Genomic DNA, 16,051 nt, shown 5'->3' on the forward strand with positions numbered 1-16,051 from the left:
AACCTTAATCCTAGTGATAAGGTTTTGGATGTTGAAGTCAAGAGTCGTAATGGTATCCTTCATGTAAAGGAATGGTGGACATAGGGTTAATTGGCTTGAACGACATCATATCATCCATATGAAATTCATAATGAAAATTTATGTCTCCATTGTAAGATTTCCCTAGTGGACCTCTTTTCTAGGGTGAATGTGATTGGGTTATGAACTAGATATGGAACCCATTTGTATGAACCATTTATGTCAATTACTCTATGAGAACAAAGTCTAGCACCGAGTTATTGTGTTATGGGAAGTATCTTTACTTGAGAAGGAGAGTAGTGTACAATGTAGCTCTACTTGAGAATGAGACTAGAGTGTACAAAATCCCTTCATATTCCTTAACCATGTACCTACATGTGTTAAGTTTTAGTTCTACCCTTAGAAAGTAGAACACCCTAATAAGAGTAGGTTAAAACTCAGGATTCCATGTCTAGCTATCACTGTCAATGTCTTTATTTCCTATTCTCATCATATGGATAACTACTAGCATTAGAGAAGTTCTATGAAGTTTAGGTTGTGGTGTGTGACGCTATCTAGACATTGTACAATAGGCTTCGAAGATGTTAGTGAGAGTCCCTAGATCTTGTCCAAGACCATTACTTGAATGTCGTTATGTGATGAGTGAGTCTTAAATGAACGAACTAATGTAATGAATTAAGTTAAGAAATCATGTTAAATGAATAAGTAGTTACTAGAGTAGTTAAGGTTGTCTAGTTAAGGTGTCAAGGGACATAGGAATGGTCACTCGTATCTTACCTAGATAAGTCTTAAGAATGACTATAGTTAGGGAAGATTGTACATTAGCTAGACATAATCCATGCCTTAGGTAGTCTTAAGGATTATTTAGATAATCTTGAATAGGTCAATCATGGACGTTATCTTCTGGATTTACTTAAGTAAACTTTTGATAGACTTTGAAAAAAGAATATCATATTATCTAAATGTTGATGTATCAAGTTAGAATGGTTCTATCTTAGGTAGTCTATAGGATCATTTAAGTGTGTGTATAAGGGATTGTATGTTCAGTCGCTTCATAACTCACTCAAGTGAAACTTAAAATCACCTTTGGTAGGAGAATCTCATGTTCATGTAGTTGATGTATTGTGAGTGTGTATAACTCATTTATAAGTGGTCCTAAGAATCATTTAATAGTTCCTATAGAGGTTGTATGGGCAGTCACTCTTTGTATTACTTAAGTGGGTATTAGGATATCTTTTAGTGAGGGGATTTCATGCTAGAAGGTGTCTAAAGTGAAGTTAAGAAACTTCACTGTAACAGTGAAGGAGTTCACTGAACAATGAAATAGTTCACTGTAAAGTTGCCTCTAAAATGTGATAAATTGGTTCACTGTAAAGTTGCCTCTAAAACGTGATAAATTGGTTAACTGATTTCTTATGTGTTTCTAAGTTGTCAAATGTTGTTATTATGACTATATTATGATATTTAAATCAAAATATTCATATTTATAATGAATGTCTGTTTTGATGATTTTATGTATTATGTCAACTAAGTACATGTGGCTGTACTAATTCCATGCTTTTATCTATCTCTAAAGTGATTCATAGGTGAAGGAGCTTTTGGAGAGTTAAGCTTGGATTAGAAGATTGATCAAGCACGATGAAGTATGTCTAGAGGGCATAAATGTCTTTTATCTCCTTGATCTATGTATTGTAATAGACTTAGTAGTACTATATTTCTATTGAGTATAGGCTGCGTCCCGAAGTATTCTTATGTCTAAGTTTTGATGAAATGATACTTAGTATTTATCTCCTATGATTTCTTTATGAAAAATATTTTAAAGACTTATAGAATGTTGATGAAAAGTTTTTATTTTGCACTACTTTTCATATATTTATATCCGATGAACGATACGAAAAGGTTTGTACAAGACCTCCGATAGATCAACTACGCTGGTTCCATTCCGAGAGTGTCATATCATCTAGGTTGTGATGTCGAGATGTGAAAATTATAGAATGTGGACTTTTTTCCCGGGCGAGGTAAGCCTATGGTTGGTGTTTTATCGAGGTTTTCTACAAATATATATTTGTAAATTTTCGACTTTGTTAGAGTCGCCACTTAATTTTTTAACAAAAAAACAAGAAAACTGTTCTTTCAATTTGACTAAAACAGAAAAACAATTCGAAAGATTATTAGGGGTTTGGGAATTCTTTTTGACATATTAGGAAGGTTTGAAAGCACCTAAGATGTCCCCTTACTTGTGGTTATCCGACAACTAATCTATTTAGCTAAAACTTAACACTATTTTCGTTTTAGACTTGCTTACAACAAAGTAATTAAATCACCATCTAAGTAAGAATTGATTTGCCAATTTATTCGTCTTTTATTTTAACAATACCTAATTATATTTGATTAAATTTGAGGTTGATAAAACATTACTGCATTTGCGGAGATTTGGATTCTTTAACCTTAGAACTAACAAAAAATAAAAGCAAATAAGAAAATGAAAATAAGAGAGAGAGAGAGAGAGAGATAAGGAGAGAGAGTCGGGTTGGGTCCAAATTCGGGTTCTGTCCGCCTGGACCGATATTTAGACCCATTATTTTTGGGTTTTGACCCACTTCACTTGGTTCCTATCCTAGATTCTATAAATAGTAATACAAAGAGGACAGGGTCTTAGGCCCAAAACGAGAAAATACTTAAGGTACAATGAATAAATAAAATGGGCCCTGTTGACCCATTCTCTTCAACTCTTCCACTTCGAGTTCTTCGATCCCTCATGCTATTTCAGCTTCAGAAACTATTCGTCTGTTCTTATGGGTGGACTCAGGATACTGAATCTTGAACCTTTACGGCTCTTCCAAAATTCAAGAGGAATGATTGGAGTACTTGATGAACCCGGACAGATTTCTCATGCAAACAAAGGGAAGAGAATTAGTGTACAATTCAATAAACATGAATGTAAAAGAATAAATTACTTCACTACAAAATACACACCTACAAAAGATTGTATAAATTTACAAGCAATTGTTTCAAAAATGACATTTAAAGGAAATGATAAATTTAAGGAGCTATTAAGAAGGCCCAATAGTCGCTACTTAAAGACAATTATCCTTTGATCGCGGGTGATGACAGATGCTTACTATTTGAAATTAAAACATGTAGATAGAACTTAACATAACTAGGCCTGAAGAAACACTTCTTATAAAAAAAACTGAACTAAAGGCAATGAGAAATAACCTTATTTTTCATATGTTCTCCAAAAAAAGTAATAACACTATGAGTGATACTCATTCTCTTTCCAGTGAAAAAAATGGGAAAAACCGAAACAAATCAATTCATGCCCCTCAACAAATGCAGATTGTTGCCCACCAACTTGACTTTAATGGAGAAAAAATTATATCAAAAACGTAGGTCACGCTAGCCGACGAACATCAACCTATAGAACATATTTGAGATAGGTTTGAACAAAAAAAAACACAAGATTGAGATGAGCCTACTCAAGGTGCTTCACCGAGATGGCTCTAGAAGGACATGACTGACCACTGAACTACCAAATATTCATTGAAAACTATAGAAATTCAAAACGCATATTTTAAACTAAAATCAGCCTACTCAAGGCAAGATATTCATGAGGAACAAAAAGCTTAACTCTATTTTTTAAAACCATATTGACTATATCAAAAAGAGATAGCACAACTCAAATAATGATTAACGCGGAATGTGATAAACTTGAACCAATGTGGTGTAACATGCTGCAGAGTTTTTCAAAACAGAGTACCTCATACCGAAAACATTAAAGTTTCATATAACTTAAAAGAACATCACAAGCACAGAGATGGATTCTTTTAGGAACACACACAAATATTAAAATATAAATAATATGATGACAAACAACAGCAACACGGGCCTCGGAATCATTGGAGACACCGTTAGAAATATAAGATATACTTAACATTATAAAAAAGGTGATGTTACCTTTAAGTGTGCAGCGAAACAGGGATGGAAATGAGTAAAAGAACGGTGACTTTGACACTACCAGAACTGCGACTTTGAGAGCTTAGAAGGACCAACTGTAGCAGATGACACCAGAAACTGTATCGCTCAGTTCTTCGTCGCTTTAAAAAAATTCTCCCAGTCCCAAAGGCTTCTCTAACTCGAAAATCTCCTCTCTTTTTTTTCTTTTAGCTTTTTTAATTTAAAAATATCCAACTAAAGGAAAAATTTCCGAAATCCTCCTTACCTTTTACTTGCAGAATTTCCGCCTTCACCAAAACAAAAACCTCTCTCTAGACAACCCATCCAAGAAAATATATATAGGATTCAGATTTAGGGTTTTCTAAGAAGGAGGGAAAAAGGCAAAGTCGACCATTCTAGCCCATTCAAAATTTGAAAATTCTTTTTAGACGAGGACAAAACTTGCCTCTTCATGAGAAAACCGGATTTTTAGGAAAAAAAATTAAAATTTTAAAAGAACATCGATGGTTTTGATTGATCTCCTCTTGTCCTAGAGGCTCGATGTGGCGCCTATCCGCATGAGACAAGGACGTTGTTGCAAGGACAGGAACGTAGACGACTCTGCCCTGCTGCAATCGTACGAACAATAACAAAATCCTGGAATCCGTTGCTAGTCTTTTTTTTCACACGCCTTTGAAGACGAAGAGGCACGCAGAGAGAGATCGAGCAGTGAGGGAGACACGCGCAGTTGCTTTCCATCACGTTAAGAGTGTCAGGTGCTCCTAATGGTGTGGCTGCGTCTAGGTTACGCTGATCTCTTGATTATGTTTCCCTTGCTTTGAATCGATCTGGGAGAAAAGGGAAAAGGGCCAGGTCGGTTATAAAGGTTGGCTGGGTTAAAGAGCCAGAAATAGATTGGGTATTTTTGCTGCTTTGAATTTAAGAAGTAGGCTGGATTGAATTGAGAAGTGGACACAGACACACTTTCGTTTGGTTTACCGGGATGGGCTTAAATTGGATGAATTGGGCTGCCAATTTGAACTAAGGCTGCTATAATTTTAATTGGAATGGATTAAATGGTAAAAATTGGCAGTTTAATGGCTGAAATAGCTTATTGAATAAAATAAATCAATAAAACAATTAACAAGCTTCTTATTTTTGAAGAAATAGGAATAAGTAATTTAAATATACACTATGTAATTTAAAACATAGACTATTGTATAACCGAATGACTTAGTAAAATATTCATCGAAGTAAAATCCTTTTGAGGTGGTTTTCCAATAAACGTAAAATATACTAGTCGTATATATGACTATGTAGACATATATATTATCTAAAAAAATTATAAAAGTTAAAACATTAAAAACACTTAATACATTTTAAACTTTACAAAAGCCAACTATTTCAAAATCGTATAAAGTTAACAAACTCATTAATTAATTTCCCATTGGAGCGAGTCAAAATTGGGGTGTCAACAGTTGGTAGTCTTATGGGTCACTTAGGTGTGCATTGAAGGGGGTGTATGAGCAGTTCCTTCATTTATTAACTTTTTGAATCTTAGGATAACTTGGATAAGGAAACTTCAAAAGAAATGACCTCACTGTGTTTGGTATGAATGTGGTAACTGTAATGTCACTTTTGTTCACTATAAAGTCACTTTGGTTTATTGTAAAAATTATGTTTTGGTTATAATATTTATGAGATAAGTGATGATTCTTTGTACTAATCCCATACTTTTCTATACTCTATAAGTATAGGTTGGAGGCAAGAAAAGTCTAGAAGGAAAAGCTGGGGAATCAACTCTCTCAAGACTCGGTATGTCTTCATATATTAAAGGACATAGTCTATGTTTCTTAGTTTCTATTATTAATACTTATTATGTATTTTGATTCAATGTAAATGATCGTTTACCTATGATATTTAAGTAGTGTCTTTAAGATGGCTTGTGAAGATAGGACTATTCTTTTGTAATTATGAAAGATTTTCTATTAGTATTATAAATGTTCTAAAAATTTTTATTTTTGGACTAATTTTCATGTCTTATGCGATGAATGACAGCTAGTAGGCTAGTACAAGAATACAGACGGGTTAATTATGCAATTTTCTGAACTAAGGGTTACCCTATCTTCTGGGGGCACTTTCGGGTTGTGAAAAACATTGTATCAGAGCATAATTTTATGGAAAATAGTTTAGGGTCTAATGTCTCACTACCCACATCAAGTAGAGTCTTCTTTTTCAGTGTGAGTTATCACAAATTAATTAGTGAGAGGCAATAAAGCTATAGAAGTTCTACTTTCCTCATTATTCTAATGTTATTCCTTAGTGTTGAGCTCTATAAGATGGCGTTCTAAACCTCTTTCCTAGTTTTTATAGGACTTGAATTTAAGGTGGACAACCGCTAGAAGGATTAGCAAATGCGAGGATCCCTCCCTTTGGGGAGAACGTACCTATAATTGGTATTGAGGATGTGAATGAGTTAGTTCCCCCACTAGAACCTCAAGAACATCAAATGTCCCCTATACCCCAAGCTTCTCAAGTTCCCTTTGTTGAAGGGGATATAACTGATGCGTATTTAAGGGATACCCTTATAAATTTTACCAAACTCATGACAAATCAAGCTCAAGTCGTCACTACTCATTTGGTTGCCCCATGGAACTAAGGATGTGGACCTAACCTAATGCATATAATGCCTCTACAAGAATTCGGGATTTCATGAGAATGAACCCTCCTACTTTACATTGCACTATGGTGTATGAAGATCAACAAATCTTCATAGATGAGATATTCAAGGTGGTGGATGCTATGGATATGACCCCTAGAGAGAGAGTGGAGCTAGTCAATTACTAACTGAAAGATGTGGCCCAGGTGTGGTTTGAGAAATTGAGGCATGAAATACCCTTATGGAATGGTCCGTTAGATTGGAAGTAGTTCAAAGAGGCTTTTATTGATAGTTTCTTTACCTTAGAGTGGTGAGAAAGAATATGGTGGAATTCATGAATATTCATCAAGGGGAATCAGTGTGAAAGAGTACTCTCTCAAATTTACCCAACTCTGTAAGTATACCCCTACCATAGTAGCCAGCCCTAGGTCTAGGTTGTACAAATTTTTGATGGGAGTGTATATCTTGTAAGAGAAAGAGTGTCGTATATCGATGCTCCTTAATGAAATGAATATCTCTAGACTCATGGTGTATGCACAACAAATTGAGGGTTACAAAATTAGGGACATAAGGCAAGAGGTTAAGAGTTCTAGGTCGGACGAACAAGGTCAACAGTACCTAAGAAGAGGTTATATCACCAAGAGTCTTCCATAGGGAATAAGGATAGGGCTCCCAACATCAATTCCGAAGGAGGTAGCCATACTTTTTAGAGGTCTAGGGGTGCTACTCCTGGGAAGAAATATTTGGGTAAGTATCTTGCGAGAATGGATGGTTTCTTTGCGTGTGGTAGTAAGAATCACGAGATGAGGGACATCCCTAACATCAAGGAAAAAGGGAAAGAGATTATTCAAGCTTCTTAAGGTGATCTAGGTCCTAATCTTCAAAATAAGAATCATCCATATGGGATAGGAATGAGGAGAGAGAACTAATCCAAATTTGATAGTCCCGGTAAGTCTTAACCCTTTATGGTTCTTGTGTTTCTTGTGTAAGATAAGCTTATATGGTTTTGTTTTTCTTAATTCCATGCCTTCTCGGTAAATTTCTTAAATGTTATATTGGTGGAATTTTATGCATGTTTCACTGTTTGAGTTTTGGTACTCAATGTAAATATTTTAAAGTTTGAAGAAAATTCCATTATCATGAAAAATGGTTTCAATGTGTGTATATTTATGTGTGTGGTCATGTTTAATGTTGGAGTAGATAGTTCCTCCATAAATGAAGAATGAGGGTGATTTTTTAATTGTGAAAATTGATTCAAAAGGTGCTTGCGTTGCTAAAATGATCATCAATGTGTAGTTGTATTCCTTGTTAAGTGGTTCATTGAATATGAATGTTTTGAAATTGATTTAGTGTGATATAATCCTTCTAGTAATTCGTTGATGTCCTTAATAAATTTTTAGTGTCAGTCGAGGATGAATGTTATTCCAAGTTGGGTAGAATGTAACATGAATGTTTTGAAATTTATTTAGATTGCTATATCCTTCTAGTAATTCCTTGATGTCCTTTATAAATTTTGTGTCAGTCGAGGATGAATGTTATTCCATGTGCGGGAGAATGTAACATCCTAAAACAAACTAAGGTAAAGTAGATAATATCTAGTGTATCATCAGGTAAATTTGTTATGAAATATATAATAATGATGTTTTGAGGAATTTTATAAAGTTTGGTGATGTTTGGAGGTCAAACGTCCAAGAACGTCCATTATGTTCTGAAGGTATTCCTTAGAAAGTGTTTCTGTCCTTATGTACTTTTGCAAGTTTTACATGTTCGTTTTCGTTGAAATTGATGTGGGGTGATCTTAAGATATATATTACCCTGTTTAGGGGTTCAACATACAGTTACGACTCCACCTAGGACCCAGAATAGAACCTAGAAGACGACCCCAAATGTTTAGAAAGAATCTGCCAAGACTGCAAAAAACCAACCTCAAACGACGGAGGTAGTCAACTCCCCTTGTTTCAATATACGTCCCGTCTTATTGGGGCGTAGAGTGGGAGTAGGACTTGGAGCTCAAACCTCTACTTTTCCAGCTTCAGACCCAAACAACGCCCAGCAACACAGGCCGTCATTCTGTAGATGCCTTGTTGCTTGGGTCTGTTGTGGTGGTCCTGCAAAAGTAGCTTGACGCACTTCCTTGTCTTGGGGTATTCTGTAAATTCACTCCATGACTTTTACGAACCTAGGGTAATGTTTTTAAGATTTTTAAAGTATACGAAATTGATTTTAAGTCCTAGACCTAGACAAGACCCCTAATTTCAAATATTCAAACTCTCTCTCCAAAAGAGACTCTCGCAAAACTCCATTGAAGCTTAGACTCAAGGAACGACTAGGAGGGCTGGTTTTTGACGTGTTCTTCATATGGGGTTTCTTATCATTAAGGTATGGTATTCATCCTTGAATCTCTTCCATTCAAGGAGTCATTTCTAAAAGATTTCAAAAAGGGTTCTGAAACTCTATCTTCTTTTATCTTTGACTCTAAGCATGGGGTCTTCATATAAAGTGTTTTAATGATTCAAATGTGTTTTTTCTTGTGTTATTTAATGATTATAAAATCAAAACTCTACTTAACCCATGCTTATGCATATTTTAAACTTTTAGCTTAAGAAATAGGTTAAATGAACATGATTATGTTGTGTTTGAGCTTTAGTTTCTTTCTGATGGTATTATTTATTAGCTCCTGCCCTAAGGGATATATTATTATGAAATATTTAGGAATTGATTATAAGTGATGAAAGCCTGGAGAAATGGTAAGTTGGTGGTATTGTTTAGCTCTTATAGTGAAATGCTTTTGAGAGTTATGGTCCACCTTTTGTGGCGGTGTTTACTTGAAGACCTTTAGTATATTCTATTTTGTATGTTCATTGTAAGTATGGACTTGAAGGCTTGATGTATGAAGTATAATGGAAATATTAATGGTCTTTTTTATATGTCTTGTGAAACTTGAATTGTATGCCTTGTTTAGATTATGATTAAATAATGTATATGTACATGTTGAGTATCCTAGTGTGTGAGATATGATTAATGAAGCTGTAAGCATATCTAGAATTCAATTGTAATGAAATAGTGATTATGTGAAACGTGTGTGCACACACACACTCTCATACTTGAATGAATGAATGATGTTAATAAATGTGAATAAGGTGAGTTTTGGGTTGAACACTCTTCGTTAGTTGAGATGAAGGGGCGTCCATGCCAACCGTCGAACAACACTTAGACAATTTATTGAAGACACCACCTAAGGAGGGATTGGCGGGTTGTAAAGAGACAATTTCACCATCAACTCTTCATCAAATATTGAGGTGTGGGATCTGATTTACATTTGACACCTCTTTCCTCATAAGAATCCTTCAAAGTATTTTCAATAGTTGGGTTTTCATGTGGTTTCTTCTCCATCTAAAAAATTATGTTATTAGTTGGTTTAGTTATGTTTTCTATTTGACAATATGAGTAATTTAGATGAATTTTAACTTAATCATGATATATCTTGATGGTTTGGTCTAGTTTGTAGAAGAAGACCCTTAACCCTTAGCCCTAGGTTTGATCTTGATATGAATTAGGTTTTATATGATTCAGTTGACTTTTTTATTAGTTTAAATACTATTTAGTTAAGTAGTTACATGAATCATGAATAAATTAAAGTGATTTGTAGTATTTTATGCTAGTTCTTGAGAACATAATCAAGGTTAGAAAGTGAATTGACCTAAATATCTTATCTTAAGCTATGATCTAGTATTGAATCATGATTTAGTGATTCTTATAAACTTGTTATCATGTTTATTATTGAAATATGATGATATATACCCCATATGAGTTGAATTGAAGGTTTATGGTAAGAGCATGATGATGAACTATGAAGGAAACTTGGTAAGTCTTATGATCTCTATCCTTTACTTCAACTTGTGGTAATTGTTATTAATTCATGATTTTATATTGGAGTATGTCTTTTATAAGGATTGATAGGGTGGTATGATGTTGAATTGAAATATCTTGATTATGATTGTGAGGTGTTGGCTTACGATGTAAATGTTATAAGGAGGGTTAATGATTTACCAATGTGCCTTATCATGATATGAAGATGTTAATGTTCTAACCTTACCTATATGAATTGTAATTAGAGGATTTATACACATGAAATTCTTTTTGAGATATTGTTAATGATGATTATACAAGAGGTAGACCCTATGACCTAAACTATGCTATTATTGATAATAAAGGCTTAAATGAATTTCAAAAGGGGACTCTAGATTAGCACTGAGTGAATACAGTGAGAAGTGTCCCTTCCCACATAGGTAAGGCTGGATCACTAAAGTACTCGTGAGATTGGATACTATAGTACATGTAGCATAAAGAGGGTCTTAACTATATCCCCTAGTCCTTGAACTATGTTATCCCCCTAAGAATACTAGCTAGTGGATCCACGTAGTTGCTTTGTTTCATGTTTTTGTACTACCTTGGCAAGTAGTCCGCCTTCATTCGCTGTATGTTTTTATGACACCAAATTCCACAATAGTTCATGTGGTCTATTTCGCTTACTGAAAGTGTTCCCAAAAGGTAAAATGAACTAAAAGATCAAACTCTAACAAAGATAACCTAAGGGGTCTAGCTTAGTCTAGGTAGGGGTATTGGACTCTACCTAAGAATCGTACTAGTTAACCTTGAGGGTTGTCATAGGAGGATGTTCTTATGTATGAATATGCTTATGATGCTATATGACATGTATATGATGAACTTTCGTATTGATTGATACTATATGCTGATTAGTTCACTTATGAATATATGTTGGTTTATATTGGTAATGTAAGATGATATGTAAACCTAATTGCCTTGTTATGTGATGCAGTATGTTATGCATAATTCTTGTTGGGTTACTTGATTGAGTATGGTTATGGGGCTTTACTTGGTCATTGAAATTTATTTACTTGATAGGGCTTCATGCTTAATTGACTTGCTTTGTCTATAGTGAAATGTACTCGTATTCATACTTATTGTAAATATGACTTGATGATAGAGTTACTTGAGTATGTATTAATTATAACATATGTATGGTTTACTTGACTAGACTTGATGTTGTAGTTCTTGTAATGTAAATTACTATGCCCTAATGGATATGTAATATTAATTGATATGGTCTTGTTTAATGTGCATAATAGTTTTTAATGAAAAATTCATACTTTATGGAACGTCCTTTTTCTTAGCATGTTTTCATAGTACGTGTGCATATGGTCTCATACTTAGTACAAGTGGTGTACTAACCCTATTTCTTCCTTTTCCTTAAAATTTTAGGTTCCGATCGTTGAAGTGATTTGAAGTAGACTTGAGGAAAGCTAGGATTTCTTATTTATCCAAGTAGGGTAGGTTCTCATTTTCCGAGGGCGATGCCACTATCTATCTTATGGAGTTTGCTTTTTAGTTACAGACTTCTATGGTTCTTTCCTTCCATTTATTATGAAACATTTTATAGCTCATGTGAGGCATGTTTACTTGATATATAAGATTGCCCAAGTTCTTACAATCTTATTAGAAGGTTATGAGATGAGACGACTATTATAATTATTATGTCTATGTTATTCTGTATATACTTATGTGTAGTAAAAGTAGAAGATTAAGTAATCTTCCTATACAAAGGGTCTATGTATACTCGTTATAAATATATGTTATGTGTATGTGAAGTTCTACGTAAACATCCAAGTAGAAGTAATGAAAAGTTTTAAATTTATAGCTAAATTTGACCTATGAATGTAATGATGTGACATTAACAATTCACCCCTTAATATTAAGAGTGGATGCGCAGGAATGCAGACCCAATAGACAGACGACACCTACTAGGTGTTGTCAAATCAACGGCCAGCACTGGTCATCGTCGTTTGGGACTGTGTAACAACCCTAAAAATACATAAGATAAGAAATGCTTGATGTGTAAAGAATTCCTATAAATAGACTAGGGTTCACAGGGATTATGTGCTTAGAACCAGACTTTAGAACCCTTTCTACATCCAAGACAACTAACTTTGGGAGTTAGTTGATCTAGGAAATGTTGGGTCCAACCATGTAGGGCTCTTGAATACGAAGATTTACTCGAAGGAGTCATTACCGGACTTAAAAAGAGGAAATCATCGGTTTTGAGGGTCTAGTGGTAAAATGGTCTTTTTCCAAGGTATGTCTAATATTGTAACTGCCCTAAATATATAATTATTTATTTAAATCATAAGGTGCGGGGGCAATTTGGGGAGATAGTGCCGAAATTGAGCTCTTGAAGTGAAGTCTTGTTTCACCCGGGTTCGAACCTAGGTGGAAGAAATGAATTAATGTGATTTTTATTAAAGATATTGAATTAATATTAATTAATTATTATTATCATTAGTTGATTTGAAATAAATTAATAAATAAATTTTAATAACTAAGTAAACCTTAATTGACTAAGTACTAAACTAGACTCCTAAGACTAATAAAAATCATACTCTCTGACATCTAACTCTTTACACTCACTCTCAATATCCCTTATTATTTCACACAAAATTTCTTTGGAAAAACAAGATATAAAATCAGAAAAAGAAACCAATTTCTTAACACTTGAAGAACTCACACGAAATCACAAGAAAACAAACGTTAATCAAACACTGGGCTAAGGGATGTTGTCATTCGAGGGGAGTTGATATTGAGGAGGTTTAGACTTGTTCTTGGGTGAAGTTTTTGGGCAGAAAGTCAAGAGTTTAACATAAAAAAGGTATGGGTTATCTTCTCGTTGGTCCCTTTCCCAAGACACTCCTTAGGATTCATTCTAATTTAATCCAAAAACTAGGATTGTTCCCGTTGCATGTCCCTTTCACTAGCTCCCGTATATTCGTAAGTTGGGTATGTTTGCTGGTAGATATTAGGCATGTAACGTGTTTTCGTGTTGAATATGTTCATGAATGTTGCTTGGAATCGTATGAATGACAACCTAAGTTTTTTCTAAATGATGTGTATGTGTGTACAATTTAGACGTGACTCATTTGGTTTGAGATTCAAAAATAACATGTTATGGTTGTGTTCTTACGTGCACAAATTTATATAAATCGTGATATTCATAGGTTATGTAAATATTCTGATTTGAGTGCAATTCTTTATCAAATAAAATCTTGAAAATGCACCTAAAGAACTCACTAAAAAAACTACTAAAAGAGTCTAAACATTTAATCTGAAAAAAGTGAGAAAAAAGTCTTCAATAATTTCCAGAAGCTTGTAAATGATTTTCGGCAAAGCTAAGGAGAATTTCACGCTATAAAAAAATAAAATAAAATATTTGAGATTACTGCAGATTGGACCCATGACCTAACCATGTTGAAAATCAATGAAATAAGGTGAGAAAAAGGGAATGTGGCATGTGGAACTCGAACCTATGACCTTTGCTGGAAAATGAAAAATGAAAAGAAATGAAATGAAATGATAGGAGTGGGATTTGAACCCACATACTCACAGACAGTAAAGGAGAAAGGAAAAATCTGGAAAAGAAAGGAAATTAGAAGAGTGGGATTCAAACCCACAACCTCTCAGGCAGTAAATGAGAAAGGAAAAATGAAAAGAAACGGAATCTGAGGCGTGACATTCGAACCCATGACCTCTTTAGTAGATTTAAGTAGAATTAAAAATACAAAAAAATGAAATGTGAGGCGTGGGAATTGAACCCACGACCTCTAGGCAGTAAAGGAGAATTACAATAAAAATAAAGTGAGGTTGTGGGGGTTTGATCCCACAACCTCATTGTCAATATGTGATAGTCAAGGAGAAATAAATAAAGAAATAAAATGTGTTGTGGGGGTTTGAATCCACAACCCCTCGACCAAAATGGAGAGAGTTTAAAGAAAAAGAAATTAAAAGAAAATGAGGTTTTGGGGATTCGATCCCACATCCTCTCAATCCAATTGAGCAATAAATGATGACAAAAACTAAGGTAGAAATAAAATCAAGGTGTTTGGGCTCGATCTAGGGTCCCAATTTCATGAGGACTATAAATAGAATCAATGAAAAATGTAAGAGTTGTCCAAGGGATTCAAACTTGGGTTTCCTTGCCCAAATTTCCGTAATGATACATAAATCATACATGAATTAAATGTTCAAGAATAATACCACCTACTTAGATCGAAATCGATATCTTGGCATACATACAAGATACATAAGTCTTGTACCACATACTCTTAGGAATATATGAGTTACCTAACGAACTATGAATGAAGCGTCATGGCTTGTATGTATAGACCCATATTTCTAGCACACATTTAAAGAATAAGTGAACCTAACATGTATGTATTGAAATGAATTACCTAGAAAGGTTAAGTATGAGAGTAAAACACACCAAATGGCCAAGTGCATTGGCATACAATGAAATGATTATTATGTGATGAAATGATGAAACCCTAGAAAAGTGAAGTAAGAGTAACACATAAATGGCCATGTTCATTGGCATATGATGAAATAAATATTAACTTAGAAAGGGGTGGGTAATTATGAAGAGCAATTGTGCTAATGTAAATGAATGTGGTGATAACATGATATGAGGCTAATGTAAAAGATGAGAGCATTCTCAAATAAGACTAATTAAATTTTACCAAAATGTACTAACCTATGAGAGTGTAAGTTAATGAAGAGACCAGTCCATATGAACACTCTAATATTGACACACTTAATACTAATGATGAGATGAGAAATCATTTATTGAGTTACGATGCCCTCATACTAGAACCCAACTTCCATGACGTATGATTTGAATGTAATGGAACTTTATACTGAGCACTGATAGACTGGCTATGAGCTATGATGCCTTTTTTTTTTGGGAAGGGAGGAGGTTCACATAACTCTCATGAGATGAGACTGACCGTCATGCCGGGTATGGGTCTCCTAATATCTCCTAGTCTTCGAACCTATACTGCCACTATAGGGATCTGGCGGGGTTAAATTCCCATGTACTCTTGCATGTTTTAGGTCACGTTGGCCGGTGATTCCACCTCTATTTGGTGTGGGGATTCATGACACTGCATTTCAAGATGCTCACATGATCTATGTTGGTTAAAGTTAACGTTCCCAATGAATGAATGAGGCCAGCCTCAAATCATGCACATAATTAAACGTACCATACCAAAGGTGTTACGATAGGATAATAAAAAGGTGAGTTAGACTCAAGTAATGACATTATGTCATAATCGTTCATTGCACAATGAAACCGATGAAAGTCTTAAATTACATCCTAGGCATAGCTGCTGTTGACACTGGCCCATGAATGAAATGATATAAAGTACGTATAAATGAAAGAAGCAGATTATGCGTTTGCTAAAGCACACATCCTAGTTGAGGTCCCATATGCTGATCCCTCATATTGGGAATTCTTAATGTCAAGTCCATGATTCCAAGATCATATGTCATAAAAATAAATGATATGAACAACATTATGTGTTATATGAATTA

At 34.4% G+C, this 16,051-nt stretch overlaps 1 long non-coding RNA gene across 1 annotated transcript; it reads right to left on the reverse strand.

Moving 5' to 3' along the window:
* Nucleotides 1–2,440: 2,440 nt before the first annotated feature.
* Nucleotides 2,441–4,804, reverse strand: LOC112940483 (uncharacterized). Its single transcript, XR_011213354.1, has 2 exons — nucleotides 4,241–4,804; nucleotides 2,441–4,070 (listed from the first exon to the last, which is right to left on the reverse strand). It is a non-coding gene; the product is annotated as an uncharacterized lncRNA (long non-coding RNA).
* Nucleotides 4,805–16,051: the final 11,247 nt, after the last annotated feature.

The sequence above is a fragment of the Solanum lycopersicum genome, chromosome 12 (genome assembly GCF_036512215.1).
Source record: "Solanum lycopersicum chromosome 12, SLM_r2.1".
In the NCBI taxonomy this organism is placed as follows: Eukaryota; Viridiplantae; Streptophyta; class Magnoliopsida; order Solanales; family Solanaceae; genus Solanum; species Solanum lycopersicum.